General features: G+C 41.5%; 1 protein-coding gene across 4 annotated transcripts in view; it reads right to left on the bottom strand.

The window, feature by feature from the left end:
- The window catches only part of bicd1a (bicaudal D homolog 1a), a 34,217-nt gene that overhangs the window by 14,046 nt on the left and 6,481 nt on the right, over positions 1–13,690 (bottom strand). The gene's annotated exons all lie outside the window — the stretch shown is intronic.

Here is a 13,690-nt window from a genome sequence, read left to right as displayed (position 1 = left end):
ACACGAGCTCAGGGAAATTTAGAGATATACAGTTACTTCCTGCAAGGTTAAGGGAATAACACATCATTTATATTATATGAGAGTGCAATCCTGCAGTATTTCCCTGAAAAGGCTGCCTCGGGTGCAGACAGAATTTCATGACTTGTAACCGCACACTCCTCGACACACATGCGCCCGCTGCCTCAGCGGCTCGATAAATACTATGAGCCATCCTTCACTTTCTCAGCAGATCAGCAGGAAAAATGGGTATGTTGCCCATGGTAAGAGACAATGGATCAATACCGTCGCCTCTGAAAAATATTTTATGGTTTACAATAGCCACATGAAACTGTAAACAATGCAGCATGTACAGTTATGACGTCTACAGGGCGCAGTTCCTGGACAGAGTTACCCGACCTGAGAACCGATGCAGCATAAATCATAAGGGAGCCATACATTTCAGCCTGGAGTATTAATAATTCACAATGAGTCTTCCTAATCCCACCTCGACATAATAACAACATTTTCTCTATTCCAGATGAATCATTTATAAGGTACAAGCATCTATTATTTGGAGACGACAAGAGCTTCAGTGTGCAGCTGTCTCTTCTTCCTGGTCATTTTTCATTTTTCTATTTACTTCTGATTCACAAGCTAACAGGTTAAGTGAGCAGCGTGCAGTACATTGAGGTCCTATTGTGAGACAGGGGCAATTTATTACAGTTAGAAATCTACTTTTGAGCAGATCATGAATCAGTATATAGAGCATAAAGACTATATAGAGCAATAATGCAGAGAGAAGGGGGTAATCTCATGGATGTTTAGCCCCTATGAGCTCCTGCAAACACTTTATATATGGAACACATATTACTCATTTTCTAGTTACTATTTAGCCTGCATCTTAGTTGCCTACCGGCTCTTTTATAGTCATTATAAAAGCCCTTCCTAATACCCTATTCTACAACTCCTAGGCTATTAACTAAGAGCTTTTCCTCAAAAACCTCATCGCTCAGTGTCTGTTCCCCATTCTGAAGTGACATCTTGCTCATAACTTATTCACAAGCAGTTTGACAGTTATCGACCCAGTTCGAAAGATAAAAAAGGACTCAATTTAGAGTAATTTGGACACTATTAACACTTGTAGTTTTGTCTTTTGTTACATAAGAATAAGCTACGTGCCCACACTGACGATTGTCTGCCGATTACTGCTGTGCATACATGTGGTGACGTAGAGAGGAGGGAGGGGAATGCTAACTGCAAAACAATGCCTACAGCAGCTTTAACGGACAGATATGAGAGTGCTGTTGATCCTCTCATCTACTAATACTACTAAAAGACAACACCCACCCCAGCAGTCTCAGTCATCTGGCAAAAGATACAGAAGTATCCACTGCCGTACCATCAGACTACAGGGCAGCATTCATACTCCACGCTCCATTGTATAAAATAGTTTATTTTTCTTTTTTCTCTGTTATGTCGCATTAAGGGACTTAACTAGGTTTCGTTTTGCAGGCCCAGTGTTGTAGATAACAATGTATAAAACATTAACTTCTTGGCAAGAGAGTGAATAAGTTTGTTTCCCAAAATGTCTTATTATAGGTTTAACAGCAGCTGTACAAAAACTTTGCCTCCATTAAAATAAACAAAACAATCTAAATGTATGACTAAATGACAATTTGGGATGAATTATTTGCTGTATCGTTGCATGAGAGTAAATTACAGGAGCAAAATGTCAGTTAATGAGCTTTATTGACCACCTTCCTCTGTCGAATGCCACCTGCTTTTTGAGTACTCGACACCAGCCAGCAGAGCACCAGTAAATGTAGGCTGAACAATAGATCCAGTCACTGGTCAAATGAATTAAAATGGTGCACCCACTTATCCTTTCTGTCAATATGAACCCACATTTCATCTCCATGCTGTAAATTAGGTAAATAAAACACTATTTATTCAGAAAGGCACCGATTCCCTAGGTAGATGGATTTATTCAAACTCAATACACCTCTTTGTTTTCCCTGTGAATTACAAATGTAACAGTTAGCATGTGAATAACAGCCAGCAATAATCAGCTCAGCAAAACAGCTATAAATACACAGAACATTTAGCCAGCCACAAACACTGTACTCAAGGGCTTGCTTTTTAATGACTGGAAACACTCGTGCAGAATAAAAGTACTGTATTATAATTGTCTCTCTCCTCCTCCTTCTGAGTCGCTCACCACATATCTTTTATGTTCAAACTCTCTTGTTCACTCTGCCCTGTGCCCTCCGTCACTCTCCGGGGAGGCACAGTGTGATTGTAGTGAATGATTAAGAGGGAGGGCCTCAGGAACAAAACAGCTGATTAATTCCAAGCACAATGTGACTGAATGAGCTTGCATTCTGGCTTCAGATGAGAGGCTGTCAATGTCCGAGCAGGCCTCACAGCAACAGCTGGACCCTGCAGGAGGAAAATCTGGACCCACAGAGTCCTGCTGTCGGGCTTTTAGTCCGACGCAGTCGAAGGAGAGAGCAAGGTTTACCAAACGAGCAGAGTGTGTGAAATGTGAAATGCAACAGTTTAGACTTCAGTCTTGCCCTTCATGCGCTGGTAATTTGAAAACAGAAATATAAACAACTAATAGACGTGTGTGTGGGAAATATGCTAAATTGCTTTCTTGCCGAGGGCTTGATGAGAAGATGGACACCGCTTTCATGTCAACAGGCTAATTAAGAAGCTTCAGACAGAAGAAGCCAGTTAGCTTGAAGAAACATCTCATCTGGCTCTGTCTTAAACAAAACCCACCTACCAAGCCCTCTAAAGCTCAATAATTAACACCTTATATCTTGTCTCTTTAATCCCTACATAAACCAGAGTGTACATGCAGGATTACGACTTGTGTGGGAGGAATGACCTGAGGTGAGCACGCCAGGCAACTAGCATCGATTTCACAGTTATTGCTCCCAATAAAGAGTCTGGCAGATTCCCCCCTGTGAATATAGATCTTCTTGTTTTTACACTTTGGTTTTGTACAGATTAAACAAATGTGTTAAAGTCTTAGTGAAATAATGAGACAGGCTAGTTGTTGTCGAAGTAAAGAAAAATCTGGCCAAGCACTCTATCCCAACTTTCAATACTCTGCAGGCACCTTTCATTCTGCCTGATGATGTGTGGCAGAACCACACAGCAACAGACACACAGACAGGAGGACTGTCCCAGTTGCAGACAGTGATTCAGCAGCAAGTCATCCATGGAGAATCGGTGGGTCTTGGATGCGTAAGAAAAGGCAGAAGGTTTCATAACAACCCTCTCTCACAGGCTGAGCTGTGCTCCTTGAAGCCAGTGCTGGCAGATTGGTTTGATGTTTTCCAGCTCATTAACTTTGAAAAAAAAAATCACTCAAATATTCTTTATAATAAACTAAACAAATGTATTGATAAACAATAACAACAGTATTTTGGTTCATCACATTCTTTCAATGTGACATAATGATAAGACAACAATATAAGTGTTCACATGTGTGCTAGATCGTAAATAGGAGGCTACGTTGTACAATTAAACTATTAAACCGTTTTACATTTCTGCCATCTACCTTAAAAATGAAGAAATAAAATAAAAGGATGGTTAAAATAACAAAAATAAGGTGTTATCTAACTTGGTAAACTGAAACAAGCCTTGACAGTATGCCAGCTTTACCCACACACTCATGCATAAGAGACAGAGAGAGACTGCACACAATCCCAACGAATAATGTTGTTTCAGAGTCTTTGATCGACCAATGAGTGAAATTTCTTAATATATCTTTAAAAAACTGTAATTTTCGGTGTGTTTAAAAACCAGCCCGAATCCTATATACCTCCTCACCCCTTTTTATACCACACAAAGAGACCCAAAATCACCCAACTCAATGGAAATCCTCCCAATGCAGCAACACTGCAAGTCTGCCTGCTCCATCTGCTTCCTTCTCCTCTCAAAGGATCTCACAGTGACTGACACTGAGGCCGAACATTTACACATAACGGAGCACAGTGTGCTCTGGCCCTCTTGATGCTGTTGCACCATAGCTTCTGTTGGGCTAAAAATAACACTTTGACAGCTCTGCATTTTTCACCCTAATTACATCAACGTCACTGACAATACTGCTCGCTGTTTCATTATGTTGATGAATTAGCATTGGGCCTGTATCTGTGCCCTAATTGGCAAATGCAACACAGCTAACAAGCCAGACAACATGTGAAGAACAATGTGGAAAATTAAAGTTTAATGCCATTTTCCACAGGATGATATTAATATGTAGTCACTGATTGGCAGACTGTTCGTTTTTGTGTACTGAAAACCCGATAATGCATTCAACCTTGAGGCTCTTCTGCCTTCTGTGCCACAGTGGATAAAGTCCAGACAATAGAGTCCCCCTCTATAGATATTCATCCCTGGGGCCATGGAAAGAGGGAACCAACCCATCGCTGCACCAGTGTTAGAGGAGGAGCGTGTGCAACCCTGAAATCCTTCCCTGACTGCTGCAGTTCCTAATGAGGAGTCAGGGGAGGACCTGTGAGGGTGTGATCCTGCATGTGTGTGTGTGTGTGTGTGTGTATAAGCAGCAGGAGGAGGCTATTTTTAAACCCAGGAGGGAGAAGAACTCTGATTTATTACTGCAAACTTTCATGATTATTGGGTCATACTGTACAAGGTCTTCCCAGTGTCATACACTGTAAAAACAAGTCTATTTATAGATACAAATGTAAAGCTAGCAAGGGATATAGACTTAATTAAATTTTAAAGGTCACAGAGCAAAGCTTAGAGCTAAATGCTGCACTTTAAATTCAAACACAGGGGAAATGAGAAATTGACGGTGGCAAGAGTAGAATTTTTTGTGATCTATAAATGGGGCCTTTGTTTATCAATTAATTAATTGATGCATTCACGAGAAATTAATTTGAACCGTGATGGATGTGGATTAAAGACTCAAAGACTAAAAATCAATTAGTCGCAGCCAGCCATTTATTTATTTTCTGAAAGGAACGCATCATTTTTACGGCTCAATTTGAAAGATGACATCTTTAAATTTGGATCACGAGAATGATTGAAATGTCAACCAGACAGCTTGCTGAGCTTTAATCTCTGCCGCTGCTCCAATATTTTGATAAGTTATGGGGAAATCAGGGTATTAGTCAAGCCATAAGTAGGAAAATTCTTATGAACACACACACTCACAGTACATGTACAGAGTCACACACACACACACACACAGTCACAGACACAGACACACACACAGTCACAGACACAGACACACACACACACACACAGACACACAGACACACACACACACACACACACACACGCTGTTGTGTCCTGTCCAGATGGTCGACCCAGCCAACCACATCAGGGATTTCAGTACCATGGAGAGAGACATGCAGGACTGCTGCTGAGAAGCCACACAGCTGTCAGCCGTCATGACGAGAAGTGTGTGTGTGTGTGTGTGTGTGTGTTAGAGATCAGATAGATTGATAAATGTGTACCTGCATGCCAGGGAATGTGTGAATTCACAAGTTGGTATTCAGGTCACTTGCATTGTGTCAATCATCAGTTTTTAAATCATGTCACGAGTGTCTGAGACGGAGCCAAATAATCCATTAAAAACAAAAGACCAGCAGGTACAAAACACCACAACAGCATAAATTATAGAAGAGCCGTCAGTCAGGAGTCAGGCTTTGCCAGTTTAGTTAGTGAATAACCTCTACATGACTGTGCAAACTCTGGTTATGTCAAAGTCTTTAAATGATACTTTACTCCTCCATGATTATTCTACAATAGAAAGCTGAGTGAAAGATTTGATTGCCCAAAAGACTCTTTATTTCAAGGTTGCACGAAACATATCGGACATTTTGACTTAACAAGAGCAGCATTTACAAACTCAATACAGTTGGCGACTGTTTGCATGTTGAAAGTTAGTTCGCCGTCCACCAATAAACACAGAGAAGAAGAGGAGAAGATGACCTGAGTAGAGCCACACAGTAGACTGGAGAGCCAAACATGTTGTCTTTGGTGTGGATGTTTTTTTTTTTCTACAGCTTCTTAGAAAGAAAACTACAAGTTTTAACAAACCAAATCTCATTAGAGCTATGAAATAATAATAAATCCATTTTTGTTCAGTACATCTTAGCCATTACCCTCAGGTCTGGATGAACTACAGGTTATAGGAACTTCTTTTAAAATAATAACTCACCATAAGAAGCAGGTAATTAGCTATTGGTTATCAGAATCGGCATGCATCCCTACTTTAATTCCTATTATTATTTCACCGATCCACCTTTACATTCTACTATCTCCTCCTAACTATCATATTCCAATAGACCCTCCCTGCCTCCTTAGAGCCTACTTTTAAATTCCACACCTCCTTTTTTTTAATACAAGCCTCCTGACCAAATCAATCTGATATCACAATGACATCACCATTATTATTTTTCTACAAACTTAAGAAAGCTCACTTCTGCACCACAGAGGACAGCTCATAGATAGCACTTTTCATGACAAACTGAGTGCCTCTTTAAATGCAAGTAATTAAGTGTCACACAAAAGTCAGACTCTCGTTAAAGTGTGACTTTAAAGGAAGTTTAATACATGCAATTCCTTTCTCAGACTTGTGTATTTAGTATCCTCTGATGTACTTAAAAGCCATATCCATGATGAGCCACTGAAGTACAGGTTTATGGGCCTCGTCGCCCTGGCATACTTTGCCCTTTAGCAAGGACACCGAAACGTCCCCATGTGCTTCTCAGCCACAGGGAAAAGTGCCAAGTCAAGAGATCTGTCATCTATAAAAAAACACACAAGCACATTTTCGTGAGCGAGGGGAAGCTGGGTAATCATAGCCCAGCAGGAATGGAGGTCAGTCACACTAACACAATTAACAAACAAAGCAGATGCTGAGGAGCAATTTCATGATCAAAAACACATTCAGTGACATATGTTGAGATCTGAACCGTTTATTCACACACTACATGTAGTGTGTTGTCCTGTGTGAAGTTGAAATTACATAACGATCACTATATAATGTGTACAAACACTAAAAATAAAATTTAAATTTGCTTTGTGTGTTTTTGTGTGTGCTGTAAGTGACTTAGAGTCCCCCAGTGAATCAACAGGGATGTGTATGGTTTATCATTATAATGCTGAGTGCTCAGGCATGCTCCGCTGCACCATTTAAAGCCCTTCTACTTAATGAATTACTGTCTACATAAACACTGAGCCGGGGATGATATGAATACTTTATAGATAGTCGGGAGGGGAAATGCGTATTGCCCTGCTTTCTCTTCCTCCTCACTGAAGTGCTATTCAGCTCAGTGAGGCCTATTATTCCTCCATGACAATATGCTATTATACTGACACTCGAAGAAAAAAAAGCTCTAATGCAGGATAACAGCTGAAAAAACGCCTTAATAAGCTTTATAGTGGAAAATCCCAGCCAGTTACAGCAAATCCACAATGGTATCACATCTGTCGCTTCCTCACCGACACAATGCGTACAGTACATGCAGTGTGACGCTGAAAGGTCTGCCAGGAGACATGTGGGGTTTAGTTAAAGAGATGTGGCTTGTTAAAGTGATTCAATTTGGCTCAAGTCTGCTGCTGATAACAATGATGCTTGGATTTTTTCCCAGAATGCCTATCACTTAAGTGTGCTCAGTCTGTGCCTGGCTGAATGGACATTGAATTTGAAGAGCGAGAAGCAGCTGGGCATAAGATTTCTTTGCCGGAGCCCAAATGACTCTTTATTCCCTTTTTTATTTCTCCTTGAATCTTTACATTCTCCCCTCCTCTCCTCCTGACTCTTTTCATGAATTCAACACATCGACCCAGTGTTAAATCAAATTGTGGACCGCTCCACGATGAGCCATTACACCAATCTTGGGAGACATTTTGTAAGATAGGGGTCACAATATAAAGAGGCGGACGTAGACGGATTTTTTGCTTTGTCAAGCTCTGATCGGCGTGAGCAGACTTTAATGCACATACACACTGCACAAACCAGCTGTAACTGTGTCATATGTAGCCTTCTCTCTGCTTGGTAATGGGCCCTGCAGGAGCTCATGAGCAAGTCAACCACAAAAACACATGTCCCACCCTGTGGGCCATCCCAGCACACAAATTGATATTAAAAAAAAAAACACACATGGCTACGGGGACACTCCGACATGCACTTCACTGGTATTCATCCCGGACTCCTGCCATTCATTTGTAGAGGCAGAAAGTACCAGCAGGCTGGAAGGGAAAATAATAAAAGCACTGAGTGAGAAGGAAGAGACGAGGCTGTAATGCAGAGAGAGTGTCTGACACAGACAGTAGGAAGGAAGAAGAAGAAAGTTCCACTTAAAATGAAATAAAAGTAAGACAACAACAAATCACATTTCAGAGTATTTGGAGTTAATCATTCCTAATAAATAAATGATTAACTGATGATCAGTTGTCTGTCCATTGACTAATCAAGTAAGTCATTTAATAGTTTCAACTTAACACACAAGGACTTAAATAGGGCTGCACATAATGAGTATTTTCATTATCCATTAATTGGCCAGTTATTTTCTGATAAACTCATTAGTTAAGTCATAAGTTAGTAACTAAAAATTGTGGAGATTGCAGATAACAATTTCCTCATCTATGTAGTCTCACTTTCTACGCTATGGGACCTTAACATTTGATGTGCACCGTCCTCTACTTTACACTTTCAGCCACACATTCTTTAATGCTTAATGTCAATGAGTTCTCCTTGCTGCAGCCTCTCGCAGTAGCTTGTGGCAGGTGTGCTGCAGCCAAATTTAAAGACACTCAGTATTTTTGTGCCTCCAGGTGTTTGTGTGAGTGGGGATGGGCTGTTGCAATAAACTAAAGCTGCCTCTCTCCCTCAGGATAGAGCCTAATAAACACAGCAATACACTGATGCTCACAGATTCAGGAACACTAACAGAACAAACAGGGCTAAATAAAAGGTTTCAGTGATCATGATCCCTAAGGTCTTACATAACAGTGCAAACGGCCTATTTTACTGTTTTACTGACTTTTTGACTCAAATATTTTTATTCTCCCTTGTCCAGAATCCTTTAAGTGCTCTCTCATTCCATCATAATCCTCCTAAATGACAACAGACCACTTCCATTATGATCCTTATCTAAGCACTGAGTCTCCTCAGTCATTCAAGTGTTCAGGGACTTGCCCGGGGTGAAGAAGAATTAGAGCGCTAATGTGGGGAGTGGGGGGATCGACCCACTCTGATTCCTCTTTGCCGCACACTTCACTCCCTCCTTCTTATAGTCTCTCATTGCTCTGTAAGACTAAGTGCTATTCCATGAGACAAGGGACCGAATGTGAGACAGGGGAAAGTGAGTGTGCTGAGAGCAATGACGATGGCAATGAGCAATAAAAAGATGGAGGTGTTCGAGAGCTCGCAGGCTGATTGGTATTCTGTGTCAGTGCCAGCAGACGCACCCAGAGAGGCAGCCAGAGAGACAGAAAGACAGGAGACAGATTCAACTGATAACATTGTCTCCGGTCTCTGTAGTTGGTCTCTGCTGATAAAGAGGACTCAGTCAAGCCAGACAAACACAGACTACAATGGAGCGGCCGGCCTGCACACACTGACCCTCTTGGTATTGACACATGGGGCCTCTGGGTGACTCAGTGCTTTTGTGCAGCCACAGGAGAGCCTCCATGCCAGGCCTGCAGACCTGTGGGAATCCTCGCACTGTACAGGATACTAATAAGAAGACGCCAGCAGCAGCATTTCATCAGGCAAATGGGATTCTTTACTCTCTTATCTCTGTTTTTGTCTTTTATCCAAACATTGTTGTTCCTTCTCATTATACTTTTTCTCTGGCTGGAATTCAATCTCTTTCTTATCAGAAGACATTACCATTAGACTAGGGATCCACCTATTGTGAATTTCTGGGCTGATACTAAGTTTAAAATAACAATTTGACTGATGATGCCGGTACAATGTTTCTTTTGTTGTTGTGTATTTTGTTTTGGTTCATATTTATTCCCCCTTTTGTGCCAAGGAAACATAAATCGTCATTATAAAGAAATAACATACAAATTCAAATGTTTGAAACAACCTTTAATATAACATTTCACATTGAGATTTTTTTTTAAATTACTGCTTCAAAAGATTATTTTGCCGGCTATACAACCATCAACTCATTACTAAGAATTTATAAGAACTTATAAAGCCTTACAAACTGATGGCAGGAATGTCACAAACCAGTAGTCTGTGAATGTGCCAGCGCAAAATTGATGTGACACGTCAGATAAACATAAGCCACTGCCATGGGTGTATGTTATCTTATTTGCAGATTGGCCCATAGCAGTAAACAAGGAGAATATGGGCTAATACCAATGTTCAGCTGTTATATTAGTGCATCCCTTCAACAGAGATATCGTGACATGGATTTGAGTGAAGCTGGTTAACCCTGGAGTTTGCGACAACTTCGACCCAGACTCACTCAAGGTACACTGACTGTTCAGGTAGACCTGCTATTTTCAGTGGAGTGACATGTGACACGGATGTATACCATGTTCATCATCTTAGTTTTGCAAGTTAGCAGAATAACAATCGCTAATTAGCACTACACACAAAGTATGGCTAAGGCTGTGAATTCCTTTAGTTTTGCAGGTTTTGCTAGTACTGGCCAGATAAAAGCTTTCACCTGCTTAGTATAGGGATCACTTAAGTTATTGCAATTCATCCTGAAGAGAACATGGACATTTTGTGCTAATCAATCATGGTGGTGCAACAGTTAGGGGATCATAGAATACATTAGGTTCATCCTCTGGGAATCCTGAATTTGGTGCCAGTTCATCTTGTAGATGAAGATATATTTCACCTCGACAAATGACAACTTGAACCTGAATGGGGTATGAGCAGAAAAGGGAACTAGAGATAAAGGGGAAATCATTAGGATTCATCCTCGGGTGACCATGAATGTGGCGGCAATCCACAGAACAGACTTTAACATAACAGATGTTTTCTTCTTGATCAACTGACCGACTGAATGACAAATGCCTCCCTAATGCCAAACATTTTCAGATTCCTGCTCTCTAATGTGAGGATTTGCTGCATTTCTGTTTTACAATATTGTAAATATGTGATTCACACAGTGATCTGGGAAACTGTAATGGCAATTGTTTGTATTTTCTCGCATTTTATAGACCAAATGATTCAATTCACGTTTCTTTTTCAGCATTTTTCCGAACCCTCCAAAAGCAGGCCCAAAACAACATACATATACTTAATATAATGTACTCTCTTTCACTTTAATGACCTAACTTGACATCATCTCTCTTGTGATGGAGGACAGGGTTAATTAAATGGGTTAACTAGGGGATGATTTAATACCTGCCTAATCCTATACATCCTCTAACAGGGTAGAAGTGACAAAGACAGATCATCTGACCCTGATTCTGAGTCTCTAAGTGCATGTTTTGGCGTGTACATGCTCATGCTCATGCGCACTGTAATTGTGACGAGGGGGGGTAGGCAGAACGTTCAGAGGATCATGGTTGTTCTTGCTCTACATCGTTGCTGGATATAATGGCCTCTGGACATCTAGATGGGAGGCCGCAGAGATGATAAGCATGAAAGAAGACTTTAGCTGGGACTAAATTGCTTTGTCTAGACACAACCAAGGCAGAATAACTGGACTCAGCGTTGCTTTAAAGCGCTAATGAAAAAGATGTAATTCATGTGAGCGATAACAACAAACATGGGCAGCAGATGCCACAACCGCAGCGCTTAATGCACACAAGGAGGACCTTTGATTTGCAAAAACAAAAGTTTTCCTTGTGAGAGGGTGGATTGCTTTTTTTGCTATGCTTTCAGAGTTTGCAGCGCACACAGCTAAAGTAGACGACTAATCAATACAGCAGCCTGCAGGCAGGGGAGTCCTGTTCCCTCTTCCCTCTCACCAACTACTGTATTTCACTGCAGCAAAAAGGAGCTTTCTGAAAAACATAATCTATGCGGGGCTGGGGCGTGCCTGAAGGGTTTCTGTGGAGAGAACAGCTTCATTAAGTCCTGTTCTCTTTCATGTGAGGATCACGAGGTTTCAGAAACAGGGAGGAAAGAAAAGAATATGGGTCAGATTCTGATATAACTCAGCAAAATCATGAGCTCTGTTGTCAGATTGTCTATACAGCAATTGGTCTGCACTCTCTCTCTTCCTGACATCCTCTAAATCAAGTCAACACAACCATTAAAACCTGAAACAACAAAGAGACACTCACAACCTCCACCACCACCACCACCACCACTCTATCCTGCCGCCCCTCCTTCCCTCTCTGGTCTCAATCACAACATCCACACCCAACACCGCCCTCCCCTCCCCAACCTTTCCCGCTATATGTGCAGCAGACACAGGAGAGAAAAAAAAACACACACATGCAGGAAAAAGTGGTCCCGATGTGTGACTGAACTACAAAGACAAATGACCTTCCCTTCAGGTCCTGACAAAACACCCACGCATCAAACACCGCCATAGAATACACCAGAGGCCATAACACAAGGGCAGACAGGTCCTTATCTATATGCTCTACTGCATCCCTGAGCCTGTTGCTGGGGTCACAGGTCAACAGCATGAAACCTGCAGCACAGCACACCTTTTTTCCTCTCAAACACCAATGCCATTCAAACTGAAGGAACAAAGTAAATGGCTACAATAATTTAAAAGTTTTTTTTAGTGATTCTGCAGCTGTGTGATCCACTTTAAAGAAATTACATCTATCAGATGTTTCACCAACAAGCGCTGATTTCCCCAACGCGTGTGACGGTACACACAATAGTCCACAGCTTAGCTCAGACATGATACATCTTCACCACACAGAACAGAAATCGATGCATAATTCCCACTTCACTCCGGGGAGGGATCACAGGGGTGGATGGGAGAGGGGCTCCAGGAGATGGGGAGGGGGATGGTGGGCTGATGGCGAAAGAAGGGAATACCATCTCGAGAGATACTATTGATTCAGACCCTCCATCCATGTTTAATGCCCTCCTCCGAATCCCGGCTAATGTAAAAGAGGAGCAAACAAGAAACCTGTAATGTAGCCCTTCTGCGCATTCAAAAAAAGACTGATTTACAACCACAGCTGCTCTCTTTCGTGACTGTAGCCCATGAACTGGACATCTAGTCAAACACACCAGGGTGTACTGGGCAATTTCCACAATAGTAAAAAAAAAGGTTAATTACTATTCAGGTTTTGCTAATTCTTCTATTCAACACTGATTCACCACCTCAAAGAAAAAACGGCAGACGTTGTAAGCGTGAGAACAACTCTGCTGCTTCAGTCTTGAAGGTTGAAGCGTGAATTTGTCCAGGTCCTTCACAGAGCTTCATAATGAATTCTGAAGGAGGTAGAGTCAACCAACAGCTTCACACCCTCATCATCACCGGTCCCCGATGACCAAGAAGTCGCCTGATATTAGCCTGACTCGTGCAGATGATGGTTACTGTGGAGAAGATCCCAGAGGGGATGAACTGACAGCGAATCAATCATCTACAGTACAGCCAAGGTGTGTGTTGCTCTTCCTGAAATTGACAGCCGACCCTTGAGAATAACTTTTATACTGTAACATAGTTTGCCACATGAGATAACATGCTTGCCTACGCAGTTAGACAACTGCAGTGTTGTCTGGTTCAATTGTTTTTCAAATTGTTTAGTTTTGGATAAGGAAGATACCTTT

Source organism: Pagrus major, chromosome 8 (genome assembly GCF_040436345.1).
Source record: "Pagrus major chromosome 8, Pma_NU_1.0".
Classification (NCBI taxonomy): Eukaryota; Metazoa; Chordata; class Actinopteri; order Spariformes; family Sparidae; genus Pagrus; species Pagrus major.
The sequence above is the reverse complement of the archived record's forward strand: the minus strand, read 5'-3'. Positions and strand labels throughout refer to the sequence as shown.